The sequence below is a fragment of the Chiroxiphia lanceolata genome, chromosome 3, assembly GCF_009829145.1.
Source record: "Chiroxiphia lanceolata isolate bChiLan1 chromosome 3, bChiLan1.pri, whole genome shotgun sequence".
Classification (NCBI taxonomy): domain Eukaryota; kingdom Metazoa; phylum Chordata; class Aves; order Passeriformes; family Pipridae; genus Chiroxiphia; species Chiroxiphia lanceolata.
Window position 1 is genome coordinate 544,440 of NC_045639.1, and position 15,023 is coordinate 559,462.

General features: G+C 51.1%; 1 protein-coding gene across 2 annotated transcripts in view; it reads left to right on the forward strand.

Moving 5' to 3' along the window:
• Positions 1 to 15,023, forward strand: part of KIZ (kizuna centrosomal protein) — a 101,958-nt gene that overhangs the window by 11,276 nt on the left and 75,659 nt on the right. For both annotated transcript variants that reach the window (XM_032681763.1, XM_032681764.1), the window contains exon 2: positions 594 to 752. The gene's annotated coding sequence lies outside the window, so the exon portion shown is untranslated. The remainder of the gene's footprint in view (positions 1 to 593; positions 753 to 15,023) is intronic.

Here is a 15,023-nt window from a genome sequence, read left to right on the forward strand (position 1 = left end):
ATGGCCTGTGGTATAAAAGATGATACTCTTTAACTCCCTGCTATAGCTGGTACCCCTGTAGAACACTGTAATTTGATTTACTATTTGCTTTTCTGTCCTACAGTTGTTGGCAGCTTCCATACAGATCTCTTGTTTTAATGTTTATTTGCATGTTTAATTACTCTATAATAGCACAATAATTACCATGTAGCTACAGAGGAATTACATGGTTGTCTGTAGTCTGTAAACCAGTGTCAACCTCCTCTGCAAACAAATAATTATGCAGCTAACATACCTGTTTAACTTCCACAGGAATTAGCAGAGGAACAGGAGAAATGTGAAACATGCAGTTGCTGGGTTTGCCATTAAATATTTATAATTGTTTTACAAGTAATGTGCAAAATTCTTTAGTTCCTTGATTTCTTTTCCTACCATAACGTTAGACAATACGATCTGGAACCAGGGGAAATACTGCTGTGGAATTAAAGCTGCTAAAGCCCGGCTCTGTAACCACAGGCAGTGTTACTTCAGTGTTACATTCGTTCTGCAGCTGCAGGTTGTGGTCAAACAAATGAAAGTGTTTCCAAACAATTTCCCATGTGCTCTGTGTGCAGCTGTGAATCCTGGGAGCTCTCCTGGAAGCAGGAGGGAAGCCACGAGGTGGCAGTGTGCCCCAGGAAATGGAGCGCTGCCACCTGCCCGGCGCTCCAGAGAGCAGGAATTCAGTCCGGAGATCCGGCTGCGGGGACACTTGGCCTCTTACAGGAGCTGAGGTAGGATTCCAAGCACCTTTTCGCTTTTAAGAGTGTCAGTTTGTTTTTCCAAGGCTAAAGAAAAAGCCGTAGGGGTGAACATCTCCACCTACTGCATTGTTTCACGCCACTGAATTCCTTCAGTGTTTGCTTTAGCTTCAAACGCTCCCTGTGGATTATTGGGAAAGTGTGTTGCCTTGTGTTTCCCCTTTCCTCCCAGGGGATCTGCTTCCCCACAGCCGGTTTTTGTACATCCAGCGTTGCTGGTGCTCAGGGTACGGGATATGGAAAGAGCATTCCAGATTCTGACCCAGCAACCCCTCTCCTCCCCTTTGCCTGGCTTGGGATCGGGAATGTTTCCAGACCATGATCAAGGAAGGACTGTGTTTCTTGGGTACAGCAGGACCTACTGATGTGCTGTCCAAGCAATAATGTACTGGTGATGGAGACAAACTGGTTTTATCCAGTATAAATCAAGTGGCAGGTCTGGATTATCCCCAGGGATGCTGGGAAACAAAATCCTGCACAGTGCTTCCTGCAAAAGGGTGCTGAGTTTGTTTCCAGCTGTGTTGCTTTGGGGAGGGCAAAATGGGCTAATTTCAGGGTAGCTCTGGGTTCTCCTGGCACTGCAGGACCGGTGTGTGCCCGGCTGTGCCTGCTGCTGCACCTGGCACAGGAGAGGGCTGTGCGAGGCAGGGCATCCTGGTGGGATCCTGGCAGGGTGTCAGAGCAGCCTCTGGTCATGCCCTGCATTGGCTGTGGCCTGAGGAACACCACTCACAAACCGCTGCTCTCAGGTCTGCCACAGCAGACCTAGTTCATACTCAGCCTCATTTCTCTGAGGGAAGGAGGATACTTGGCTCCCTGCTTTTTTTATGAAGTCAGCCCATTTATTTGCTCTTCAGAAAGCCTCTTTACAGCCCCTTCAGGACCAGTGGCGTGTGGCTCTGGGATGGGAGGCAGCTCCAGGGCTGAGTGCTGTGCCAGGACAGCTCTCCAGCAGTGGGGATGTCTGCAGTCCGACTCTGCAAATCTCCATCTGGGGGAGACAGCAGTAGAATTCAGAGTTTGACTGTTACCTGTGTCCAGCCCAGCCTGAAGCGTTAAGACGTGTTGGTGCAGTGCAAGGGGAACGTTAATCTGGCAGAACAAATGCCGTGAGTTATTGTGTGTTTGCTAATCTGGGGGCTGCCGATTCCCCCCAGAACGTCTCCCGGGCTCTTTGGCCAGGAGAAGCCCTGGCTGTACTGCCTCTGGGCACCAGATGGCATCACGGCGGAGCGCTGGGAGCTGGCAGGGAGCACAGGCAGGATGAAGCTTGGCTTTGAGTTTTTCTGGGCATGATTCCAGGCAATAATATCTTTTCCTACCAGTTGTGAAGGATCTGAACTTTGGTTTGCATGAGAAGCTTAAAAAAGCAACTGTTTAAAAACTCAAGTCCCTCCTCTGTCCTGCCTGGTGCTCGAGGCAGTGCAAGGCTTCTGAATGGGCATGGGCTGGGTGTGGGAGCCCACCAGCTCCCTGAACCTGCTGGGCCTGCTGTGGGGCTGGGGCTCTCCCAAATGGACCTGGAGCTGGGGTCACTGCCTGCTCACTGACAGCATGAGGCAAGCAGGGCTCTAAGGACATCACGGTCCGTCTTGGCCACAAGGAGAGCAGGAGCAAACACCTCGGAGCAGCACTGAGCACAGTTTGTACCCAGCTCTGGGCAGTGCTGCAGAGCCTCATGGCACATCTCCCATGGCCAGCTCTGCCCCTTCTGCGGGTGGTTCTGCCCCTCTGACCATTCTGCCGTGTTTTCCAAAATGTGTCGGTTCTTTTGCTGTTTGAGGATTTGTATGTGCAGTTGCAAAGCTTTAAAATGCACAGTGGTGTCCCTCAGAAAGCATTTAAGTGTGAGGGGGTTTTTCTGTGGAACAAGTCATCCCTTTAATTCTAGCTCTCTAGAAATGACATTAGTGCAAAACGAGGATGTTCCTGCACAGCCCCTTGGAGGAGCAGGTAGAGAGGAGAAGTTGCACACTGCCAAGGTACCCCTGAGCTTTCAGCCACTTGATTTGAAACAAATGGTTTTCCTGTGGATTGATAAGGGCTCGGTTCAGCACAGGAACAAACAGCAAAGCTGATGTTCTCTCACACACAGTTGTGTCCCTCGAGAGGAAAGCGAGCTTCACCAGCCCAGATGATTCCAAAGGAGCTGTGGGGCTGGGCGGGGAAGTCAGAGGCGCTTTCCTGAAGAATAGAGCCCGTAGTGTCTGCGCTGCAACACTGCTCCCCTTCTGTCCGTCTGTCTGTAGCTCTTTGTTATGTCAACATCTGTAGCTGTGAGTAAATAGCAGCAGGGCAGAATGCAGCTTGTGCTGCTGCAGCGCCGGCTGGGTGCGGGCCAGGGCCCGGCGGGGACTGTGCCGCCTCTGTCTGCGCCCGGCAAAGGCACCCAGAGGGCTCCCAAACCCCTCGGGTGGGATGAATGGGATTGCTTGGTGCTCCATTGACTGTGCAATCCGGAACAGCCTCTGGCAGTCCTGGGCAGAGGCTGGGTTGCTGCAGCTCAGCACCTGAGGCTGCGAGTGTGGTAGGGCACGAGTGCTCGTCTGGGTAGTCTGTGAAAAACATCCCTGTTTTCTCTTGTCAGCTCCCATCAGGAATCTTTTGGGCTCTGCTGATTCTTATTTATAAAAATTGTAAATATTTGTGGTTGTATAAATGCTCGGAACTATTAGGAGAAGTCATTTTACCAGTAAGGACTGTGCAGTCCTGCTCTGTCTCCCGGTGCCACCTGCTCTCAGCCAGCTGTGGGCAGAGGGTCTGCGGAGCTGTGTCGGAGTAAAAGGAGAGGTCTGTGGAACCAGGCAGGGAGGGAAGGGGGCTGCCTCCATCTGCAACCTGCTTGTAGCAAGGCAAGAAGCCAAAGGCAGAGGGTCAGGGGCTGCAGGGGGGAGCTGCTGTGAGGGGCTCTCATGGGCCCCAGAGGTGCCGAGTGGGAGATGGACAGCGAGGGGCTCGCTGGCTTGGCAGCTCCCAGGGACCCCCAGTTGTCACCAGCTGCAGGAGGGACACAGTGCGGGAAGATGTCTTCCCTGAGCACTCTACTGAGCACCAGGAGCAGCCACACAGTGCTGGGTTCCTGGGGCATTTCCCTGCTCAGGGAGCCACTAATGAGCAGGTGATCAGCTATGTCAGTGCAACCTCAGAGCTCTTTCTTTCCACAGGAGAAATAAGGTCACAGGTACTTGCCAAGGAACTGTGTTGTGAACTGTTAGTTAGGCTGCAAGAGTAAACTTTGGAAGCTGTGCTTTGTCTCTCTTCTCCATTGGCTACTGTTGTATCTGGAATCAAAAAGCTGTTTTCCCTGGAGCTGTTTCTGGCAGCCCTGGCCTCTTCTGGGCAGGGGTGCTTTCCCTGGTCCTGCTGTGTCAGAGCTGTTCTGCTTTCCAGGCTCGGTGTATCTCCTGTGGAAGTTCACCTTCCAGGTGGGTTTGTGTGCTTGCAGCATCTCAAGGCTGTTGGACAGCCCCACTGTGGCACGAGGTGCTGTGCAGGTGAGTGGTGGGAGCCAGTGGATCCCTGAGTGCTGAGGAACACGTTGGGCAAAGGGCAGGCAGGATCCCAGGGACCTGTCCAGGGCCAGGCAGCAGTTCTGGACATGGAAAAGGGCTGGAGCTGGGGTGAAACATGCTCAGATCAAGTTTTGGTTAGACTTGGTGTCAGAATGTGTCCTGGAGCTGCCTTTGAGCAGAAGAACAGTGCCAGTGGCTGGGAGGCTGCTGAGGTGAGCAGCTTGTGCCACACACCGAAGGGCACGTTTGCACCACAGCTCACAGAGGCTGGATCGGCTGTGCCACCATGGAGGCACATGTCTGTGCATCCACATGGCTCTCCTGCCTGGCAGGTGGGAGCTCTGGGGTCCCTCAGTGCTGCTGGAGAGGTGGGTGTCAGCCTGAAGGAGATGTGGCTGGGTAAATATGCTCATGTTCTACTGTTTACAGAACACTTAATTATTTTTGATAGGTAATTAGTGTTCTGTGTTTTGATGTTTTTACATCGATCTGATATGTGCTACCAAAGACAGTACACGTGGAGTAGGGTGTTCTTCACTTGGTCAGGACCTTCACCTGTCTTTGTTCTGGTGGGTTCAGAGATGCTGCGCCAGGCCCACCAACCATTCTCTTGGTTCCAGCTGATTTTTTTCTTCCTTTGGAGTCTTGACAGTAGATTTTGCTTCCATTGAGCAATAAGGGGAAGACTTAAAAGCACAGAGGACTGTAAGGAATCTCATTGCACTGGAAGGTTGGGTGCCTAATTGCCCTTTGTGCCATTAAAAAAAATCTCTCCATATGTGTTTTGTTTTGTTTGTGAGCTTTTCCCTCCCCACACGGGCAAAAATCGATTGATCAATGTTTGTTACAAAGTTATGAACAAACGTCTCCGGGCTCTTTGCTGCATTGATGTCTCGCAGTGTGTTCTCCTTGCTAACAAAATTAGTTGCAAAGTCAGCAGGAGGTTGGGAGAACAGAGCGTGGGGTTTGTTTGCATAGCACACAGCCTGGCTGCTGCTTGAATAACAAACCCTGCCTCGCGCACACATCTGACCACGGCGCCGGGGCTGGGTTCTGTTTTAGGAATTGTTGTTTGAATAAAAGGTCATTTACTGCCTTACTGAGGGGAAAAACAACGGCGTAAATGTACAGTGGTGTGCAGCACACTGGGGGTTTTCAGTGGGGCACAAAGGGGGTGGTGTGTGGGAGCTGTAAACAGCCCGCGGGCACAACCACGTGTGAGAGGGGCTGGGGGTGCCAGCTGGGGGAGCGGGGGGCTCACACCTCTGTGGGGCACAGTGCCACAGAGAACTGGGGGTGTGGGGCTCACACCCCAGTGGGGCCCACTGTCACAGGGATGGAGTGTGGGGGGGGGCTCACCCCTTCCTAGGACCTCAGTCACACCACACCTGTAAAAGCCGGTGGCTGGACGTGCTCAGCCTGGGCACCACCTCCCTTTTGGCTGCGGGAGGATCCAAAGGTGACTGTTCCTTGCCAGCCTGGGCAGAGGGGCTGTGCTGGAGCAGGGCTGTGTCTGTGCTCTCCCCAGAGCCCCCTCCGCGGGCACTGCCTCTGTCTGCAGTCTGTCTGTAGCAGGGCAGGAAGCCAAAGAGGGTGGGCATGGCTGCGTGGACACTGTGCCCGTACCTGGGCTGAGGGCAGAGCCTGCCCGAGAAGCCCAGCGGTGCCTCCTGGCAGCCCTGCGCCTGCTTTCCCTCCCGGATCAGCCGTGATGAGCCTCTTATCTCCCGTACTCCTACAGCCTTTATCTTTCTCTTCTCCTGCTAAATTTCAGCCTTTAAGTCTCGCGGTAGTATTAAGCTGTCTTATGTTTTGCTTCACTCACCTTCAATATTTACATGTTATTTTAAATGTATGGAAACAAACGTGTGCCGGGAACACTGTCACGAAATGCCATTATCACTTCCTCCCACCTCTTCCTGCAGCGTTTCTTGTGTTTCTGCTGTAACAGCAGGATCCCAAAATGTGCCAAATGAAGAGATATAATTTTAATTTATGGGAGTTCTTAAAAGGCTCCTTTAGGTTCAGATTAAACCCTACTGCAGGTTCAAGGGAAAGTTTAAGAAAATCAATTTTCCCAGGCTAAAAAGAGCAAACCCACTGCAGTGTATATAGTGCCCTTTGTTACTGGAATCAATAGCTCTGTTCCCAGGGCTGAATAATCACTTTTTTATATAATGTTAGTACACACACAGACTTATCTCCTCCAGACTTTGTTGTTGAACCTGCAGTAAAACATTTTTGACTGTTAACAGTTTCTTGCTCTTATCCGTGTTTAATTTTTTCCTGTATCTGAGCCTTGCTCTGAGCTTGAAATGGGGTGATTATTCCCTGCTGTGGCACTGGCATGGAGTATAGAAATGTTTCAAATTAATGTTTTTCCAAGAAATCATGAGAAGTGTCAAGCACGCCAGTAGCTAAATGCAGCATCGTTTGGGTCTGGTTTTGGCCGGGAATGTTTTCACTGCCTGTTCCGGAGTGCTGGAGTGAGAGGACACGTGTCCATCGGGGCCAGGAGCCGTGTTCTGGGAGCAAATGCTGTGAGGAAGAGCTGATTGTTCCTGTCCTGCCCTGAGCCAGGGGGGCATTGCTCCCAGTGCTGTGTGGGCTGCAGATGCCATGAGGGGCTCCGTTCCCCTTGCCCTCCACGGAAGGGGGGATGTTCCTCCCAGACACTCCCACCCCTGGCTGGGGATGGGAGCGTTCACGGAGCAGTGGTTATGGACCTGTAGCAGGGTGGGTGTGCAGGTACCTGTGTGTTAGGGGTGTGACAGCAGGATGCTCTGGCAGGAGGCTTTTCATGTCTCTAATGGTTCTGCCCTCTTAATCAGGACATTGCAAATCGCCTCGCGAGGACACAGTCCCTCGATCCCTCCGAGGGCCAGGCCGGACCCGCCTGGGAAGGGCCGGTGGAACAAAGGGGTTTGCTGGTTTGTCTCCGTAATTCCAACTTATTTCTGCTTTGTGTTTTGAGCATCACCTTTCCCACTTACCCCCAGCTCCATTATTAGGAAGGCATTCTGAGGCGGTGGCAGCGCGGCCGTGCCTGTCACAGATAATGGTTTGACATTTCAGATCACCCACGGCTAATCAGCCGGACGTGGCGGCACATCGCAGCGAGCCATTAGGGATCTGTGGCTGCCACTCTCCCGCGCTGCCGGGGCACGTGGCAGGAGGAAAAGGGCTTCTGCAGGCTGGGGGTCATCCAGCAGCGTGCCCTGCTCTGGGATGGAGGTGTGGGAAGCACCCAGGCTTCCCTGACCACAAAGGGCTTTCTCCGTCTCCTGAAGGACTGCAGTTGTAGAGACCTTCCACCCAAAATGATCTGTGGTTTCCACAGCTGCCTGCCTTTCTGGCGTTCAAAGAAGCCACACACTGTTCCCAGTCTCTCTGAAATCCTCCAGTGTCCAGGCCTGGGAGCCCAAAAAAAAAAGAACAAAAAGGAAGAAGTAACTATCTTGCTTCTCAGGCCTCTTGAGTGGCAGAGTTGCTCAGGATATTCCTTGAAGTGTTTAATCCTGTTGAGTGCTGAGGAAACAGGATTTCTGCTCAGGTGCTGGCTAGGCTTGGCATCTACAGCCAAGTGGGGAAGAACTGGGTGCCCTTTGGAAGCAATGGGCCTCTGCCCCAGGATGTGGCACATGCCCTCTGGGCTCTGATTTTGTCAGGGATGGGGGCAGAACAAGGTGACAGATACCTTGTTCTGCAGACTGCAGGGCTTCTTTGTGGCTTTGCCTTCCAGGAGCTGTGCTGCTGCAGAGCACACCCAAAACATGCTGAATTGGCAGAGAGAGAGGCAGGTGAGGTCTCTGCTAATCTCCACTTAAATCTTCAGATGATTGAAGTATCTAGTCTTAGCGATGGCATGAAGAAGTCAATGTTGAGTGTGGTTCCTCCAGTGCCCACTTAAAGATAATGTGTTTTCATGGACACAGTTCAGCACATAAAAGACAAGTTTACACCTGGTTACAGCACCTTGGAGTAAATGATGAGTGCTAGGACTCTTTTTTTGCTGCGTTTTTTTCCTCTTCAGAAACAATGAAATGGAAGTTGTTTACTATGGCTGGTGCTCCTGTAAATAAACATTTGCTCAGCACCTGGCTGAGGTCATTGGAGAGAAGGTGCTGGGTGTTGGCAGAGCTGAGCTAGTGCCAGCTTTGTGCCCAAAGCAGCAGCACTGCCCACAGGTGACACTGGGACCAGGGGCTGGATCTACCCATGGGACATGTGTTCTATAGCACACACCATTTTCCTGCTCTGGACAGGGAGGTGTTGCCATGCTGCCTGGGCTTGGGCTTTAGAGATCCATCAAAACTCTCCACTGCACCAAGTCCAGAGGCATCTGGAGCTTGGGCTGGAAGAAGGAAACTGTGGGTAGATGCTGAGGATGTGAGCAGTGAAGGTCTCTAGTGTAGTGGGTGGGAAATGCCCTCTGGGGTGTCCTGGCACGTCCTATTCCACTGCCAGAAGGATGCCTGGATACCTGGGCTGCTTTTGGCTGTACCTCGTTACTCGGGCCAGGCCAGTTGTCCCTCGTGTGTGCCCAAGGGAAATCGCTTGTTGGGGAGCCAATTGAAATCCCAACGTGTCACTGTGGGTTTGTGCTGCTCCCACACTCCTGTGGTCTGCTGGCACCTCCAGCTGATGGAAACACTTCTCCCTCTGTACTGCCCTTCCTTAACTGCTCAAGTTCTGGGGAAAGAACAAAGAGAAAGCAGGAACAAAACATCTTTGTTTTCTGGGATTTCTCCTCATCGGCTTAATTGCAATAACATTTATATCACATAATATAGTGCAGCAGGGTTGTAATTTTCCTATCATCCAAATTGCAGGCTGAAAATGGTGTTACGAAAGGACTGTAGAGACTGAATTGCTGCTTTCAAGATGACTCCTGTTAACTGACAGTGTGACCGGCAAATGGCTCCCCGAGGCAGGGTGGCTGGAGCAGCTCCCGCCCGGCGTGGCTGAGCACGGCTCGGCACACACTGAATAAAACATTGGGACCTGAAGGCAACTGTCTGCCTTCAAACACGCCTGCTCCTTGCAGGAAAACAGGGACACGGTGATGTGCCTGTGTCTGCTCGGTACTGAAGGAAATGCAGTTGAAAGGCACTTTTGGAATTCAGTTCCCACTGTTGTTTGTGAATGGTTTTGTGTCCCCCCGAGCCCCATCAGCTTCACCTGCTCCTTGGCTTTCCCGGGGCTGTGGTTTCGTGCTGTTCGTGTGGGATGCCAGGGGCTGCTTCCCAGTCGGATGAGTTAGAGACTCATTTGTGTAATTTAGGTCCTTGATGAAATGCCAGTGCTTCACCTCTGACCTCTGAAATCCCTGTCTGCCTTGGGAAACAGTGAGAGAAGGGCTGGAAACTGCTTGGACCATTGGTGACATATTCTTCTACCTATATATTTGATTTCAAGTAGGCTGCGGAGCCCCCACGTCCATGCGTGGCCAGTAAATGACAAATGAATTTAACGTGACCGGTGGCTTCGATACATTAGAATAATTCTTATTTATTGTTTTGTAAAACACCAGTGTGGTCACACTCAGAACGAACGCAGGCCGTGAAATTGCCAATTTAATTAGTGGGGTTTGTGAGGGTACAAAAAAGTTGCGGAACTAACTTGATTTCTCACTGAATAGTCCCACCCTGTGTGTGTGTGTGAGCATGTGTTATAATCTCTATCTTGCTTCCAGGCTTAGTTTTAGATATCAAAAAAAAAAAGATCTGATATTTGAGCCTCTTTTGAATTGTTGTATCCTGTTCCACAGCACCATTAGGGTTTCTTTTTTCTCCTAAAGATCCCAGGCAGGGTAAGTTTAGTATAAGGCATACAGTGGCTCTCACTCATGCTCCGATTGGTCTGTAAATGAGTTCTGTAAACATTACTTACAGTGAGTATTAAGCTCCTTTTGCCAGATAAAGTAACTAAATGTTCTGGGAGTGAAGCCTTCTGCATGTATAATTCTGCCACAAAAAGCCCAAAGAGGCTTTTGATTATTTAAACCTTGATTTTTTTTTCTTCCTTCCGTGACTTCTCCCTGGGAGAACTTTTTTTTTTACGCGCGCCACCAGAGCCGAGGCCTTAAAGTTTTGAAGCACCAGGTGAAGAAAGCAATTTCATGCTTCATGCCACCACTAATGTCCTGTTGTAATCTGCAGCCAGCAAGGCCCTTCCGCTGGAGTTGGGGATAATGAAGGGTTTAACTTTTCGGTGCTGTCAAATTAGTTGGGGGAGCGCGACGAGGCCGCTTCCCGTTTGGGCTGCGGAGATTGCGGGGACAAACAAGTGAGCATTACAGGTGATCCTCTGCCTGCACCGAGGTAGAGAGCTCCCATTTATCGCCATCAAATGCATTAAGCTGGGAGTCAAAGCCCTTCGCTTTCTGCTCCCCGCGAGTCTGGACCAGAAGACAATCAAGCCATAAGGGTCATTTTCTGCATGAGCTAACCTTTTCCTCTCGTAGGGTTTGAAGCCTTTGTTGACAATGAGATGCTCAGTGGGAACATTAAATTAACACTTCATATTCGTGGCTGTAAATTTACTGGCAAGCTGAGGAAAAGTCAGGGAAAACAAACACTCCATCATTTCTGCTTCATTTAGCTGCTGAATGGGGACACTCTCACCTGCAGAGAAAAGAGGTCAGGGCAAACAGGGATAATTTTAATCTGACTCTCAGCCTAGTCTTTAGTGGCGGTGGATTGTGTTGCGTTCTGCGCTGAAAGTAAAGGTGAGAGCGAGGTGAGAGCAAGAAAATGGATAAGTACTATGTGAAATGCTTCGGAGACCTTGTCGCGGGCAGGCAGGGAGGGATGGCGGGCTGGTTACTACGGAAACTAGCGGGCTAAATACTATTAATTTTGCAAACTACAGAATCAGTTTGCTCTCAGATAATGGCTGCACTAAGATTTCCCTGTACCAGCCAGGAGATAGCACTGAGTTCCTCCGCTGAAGGCTTTAAAAACGAGCTGGTTTTCACTCCGGTAACGATGCTCGATGTGACTCCATCCGAGCCGGGTGTTCCATGTCTCCTGCCTCTTTCCCGGGTCATGGCGATGGCTTTCAGGGCTGATGGGCAAATAATGCTCGTCTGCTGCAGCGCTGACGAGTGTGACAGCGCTGGGCTGTCACCAGCTCTTGGTGTGTGTGACATCGGTGCCCCAGCTCCAGAAACACTCAGCGTGTCTTAAAAATGGCTGTTCGTGGGTTTTGCCTTAATTTGCCAGCAGATGAATTTAATAAGTTCTGCCGAAAGGGAAACCTGAGTTCTGGAAAGGTGTTAGGGAACATAACACATGCGACCTGCAGCGCTTGCGTCTGCTGGGGCTGCAGAGGCCTCGTGGATCAAAGAACTGTTAGTAAAAGGATACTTGGATTATTTTTGGTGGGTGTTGCTGCTCTGGCAGGAGATGATGATCTTGTTAGGGAGCTGAACGGACCCCCGGCTGCCCAGCAGGGCTCACCCGGAGCATCCTGCTGGCCCGGCCGAGCATCCCGGGGCGGCGGGAGCTGCAGGAGGGAGGCAGGGAGCAGAGGAGAGGAGGAGATTAAAGCTGAGGCAGTGACAAGCCGATAATAGGAAACCCTTTCAATAGTTGTAATCCTTGGCGTGCAAGGACAAACAGCAATGCTTTTGTTCTCAAATTCAGATTAACTTTCGGTTCAGGAGTAAAACTTGAAGTGTCTCGGAGTGGCCACGTCTCCCACATCTGGAGTTCACAGCCCGACCTCCTGGCAGTGCTCCTGCACAGCCACGGAGGGAAAACATGGGCATGTAACAGGTGGAGTGTGAAGCACGAGGTGATTCTCAGAGAGCCTTTCCTCCTGTTTGTGTTGGGGTGGCTTGTCCCGTGCTGGGGTGGCTCATCCTCTGCTGCAGTGTCCCCAGCCGGTCTGTCCACCCCCAGCACAGCTGGAAGCATCATTAGTACATTTGTCAGTGCACTAAGGAGAGGTGAAGTCTGTAAGGACACACAGCCCTTCCGGAAGGTCTGAGGCAATGAGAAGAGACTTGGGTGGAGTGGGGACATTTTTATGACAGAGATGTTATGGGGAGTAGCAGTAAAGATCCTTAAAGGAAACTGGAATGGGGGGGGGTCAATCAACTGAAAAATCTCTCTGAAGGAAACCAGCAGTTTCTGGGAATACGTGCATGGCTTCTTCCCAGCACCATCTATGGGATGAGCTTGTGCTGCCTGAGCTTGCCTTGGGTGCAGAGCAAGAGTTGCTTTGCCTCTGTGAAAATATTACCACTTATTTTACTGGGCTCTTCAAAGATAAGGCTGAAACATGCAGTCCTGTGGTTGGGAAGAGAAAATAAAGAGGATCAGGCATGATCCCCAAGTACACATGATAATTTCTCGTCTTGGCTTATCTTGTAGGAATTACAAGATACTGAGTAGGAAATAAATCATAATGTCAGGACCAAATGCCATTTTCTTGCGTGGTGTGATTTGCAGCATCCCAGTCAGACCGATAGATTTTGTTCCCTCATGCAGGATTCTCCCCTTTAATTGAATTATGCCCTGGCGAGCGAATGGGATTCATTCTCTGAGATACAAGGAAATTACCATTTGATGAAACAATGCTTTACTCCTCGCTCACCTGCACAAACATCCTTCAGGAAAGCTATTATGCAGATATCCTTGATTACAGACTATTGTTCCTTCTGATCTCCATTTGGTGTGTCATAGCCAGGGATGTACCAGCGCCCGGGGATTGTACTGGGAGCGCACGGAGCGCCTGAACTGCCCTCGGCAGGGTTTGCTGCCTGTTCCCTCAAAAGGGCACTCTGGTTCCAGTCCATTAAAATTCTCTCTGCTGCAGGAGGACAATTGACAGGCAGGTACAGTCAGTGCATTGCTGAGTGTGCCACAGCATCTTCAGTCACTCCTCAGGGGTGGGGCATTGTGGGATAATTAATGCTAATGACCGCCATGAACCCCATTTCCTGCTGCATCACTAACTGGGGTAATCGGAAGTGATGGAGAGATTTCTTTGCTCACATCTGTGTCCCTGCCACAGGTGATGGAGGGGAGGGTTGCAGTTGCTGCAGTTCCAGATCTGGGGGATTGACTCCTGTCGCTGCAGCCACAGGCCTTTGAGGTGCATTCCTTGAGCTTGGAGTGTTCAGTGATCTTTGTCTGGAATTCAAACTTGCACTTAATTCCTGGTGCTCACAGCTGAGAGGAAATAGAGAGCCTCGAGAAGGCAAGGGGGAGAAGCCAGTCCATATAATCATGAATTTCCAGCTGATGCCATGGTCTGGGAGGGGAAGGGCTGACCCCTGAGCCTCGTGCTCCTGGGGCCAGCAACACTGAGATGTCTCTGCAGGAGACAGCTGACTTGTGGAGGAAATGCATAATGTCCTTAAAATGACAGATTAATTACCTTGAATAAATTGGCCTTGACAAGTTGTGAAGGTTTTAAAACCACTTTCTCTGAGCCCTGAGCATGTGCCCAGCAATGCAGGTCCCCCTTTCTGGACAGGCTTGCTCGAGTGGGCTTCTAGTGGTGTTTGAAACACGAGCTGGGAACAAAATCTGTCTCAATCTACTAGGTGGAGGGATGGCAACTAATCACATTACAGTGATGCCGTTTCTAATTAATTTATTGGGAGCAGCCACTGCTCTGTGCCGTAATTATCAAGCCTGTGCTGTGCAGGAGCTGCAGTGAATATACAGAGATCTGTCTGTGTGTGGGCAGGTACTGGGGGCAGAGGCTGGGACCTGCCCTGGCTTTGGTGGGATCCCTGGAGCTCAGAGCTGCCTGGGCAGCTGCACCCCATGGCTGGAGTGGGCTGGGGAGTGGCTTTCCTGGGCCTGGCTGCTGGTATCGACTTAGTGCCTCCACACTGGTGGGGATCATGGAGTAATTCTGATTTCCCAGGGCAGCAGCCTTGGTGCTCACTTACACATCCCTGTTAGCACAGGTTCCTCGGTGGGGTGTTCTGCTGCCTCTACACCAAACTGCTGGTTTGCTGGGATGTGGATCCACCCTTGCTCCCACCCTGCCAGTAGCTTTCCATGGTGCTTCCAGGTGGAGAGCAAAGCAGGAGATGCCAGCCCAGCTGTGTTCCTGCCCCTCAGGAGCCGTGTGCCGGGTGGGAGATAGCACAGCACTGCTGGGAGGCTTCGAGTGCCACAACTGCCAGCACACGCCGGGGGCTCCATTTGATTCCCCACAATAAAACCCGTGTTTGGCTCCCAGTCTAGAAACAGCCTTTGGAGAGAGATTGGGCTTTGGCTCGGGCTGAGACATGAATAGCAGCTCCAGCCAGCCTTCCAAGTGAGGAAATTACATTTTGAGGCTGGATAGGATTATAGGAACAGCCTCTTTGCAGCCGACATGTTCACAGAACTGAGCAAACTTTCATTTCTGCCCCTTGCCTTGACCAAAGCTTAAGGGCTCATCCCCGCTCACTCCTCCAGTGCCTGGTGGAGCTGACAGGGACAGAGGGCCCATGTTTTCCTGCTGTGCAGTGGGAATGCAATTTGCAGTGGGTAGCTTGTTTTCATATCTGTGTCTAAGGGATGAAAGAGAATAAATTTTGCCTGGATGCACATGTCCTGCAATTGATCTTTCAGAGTAATCCGAGATTAGTAAGAGCTCAGCTAAAGTTGCCATGATTTTTAACCCCAGAAGGCAGGCCTAAACTCTGAAAACGTTTAGGTCCCCATTTCTGTCAACAAGTGCTGAGTGTGGAGGTGTCTCCAAGGGTCATGAATAGTCG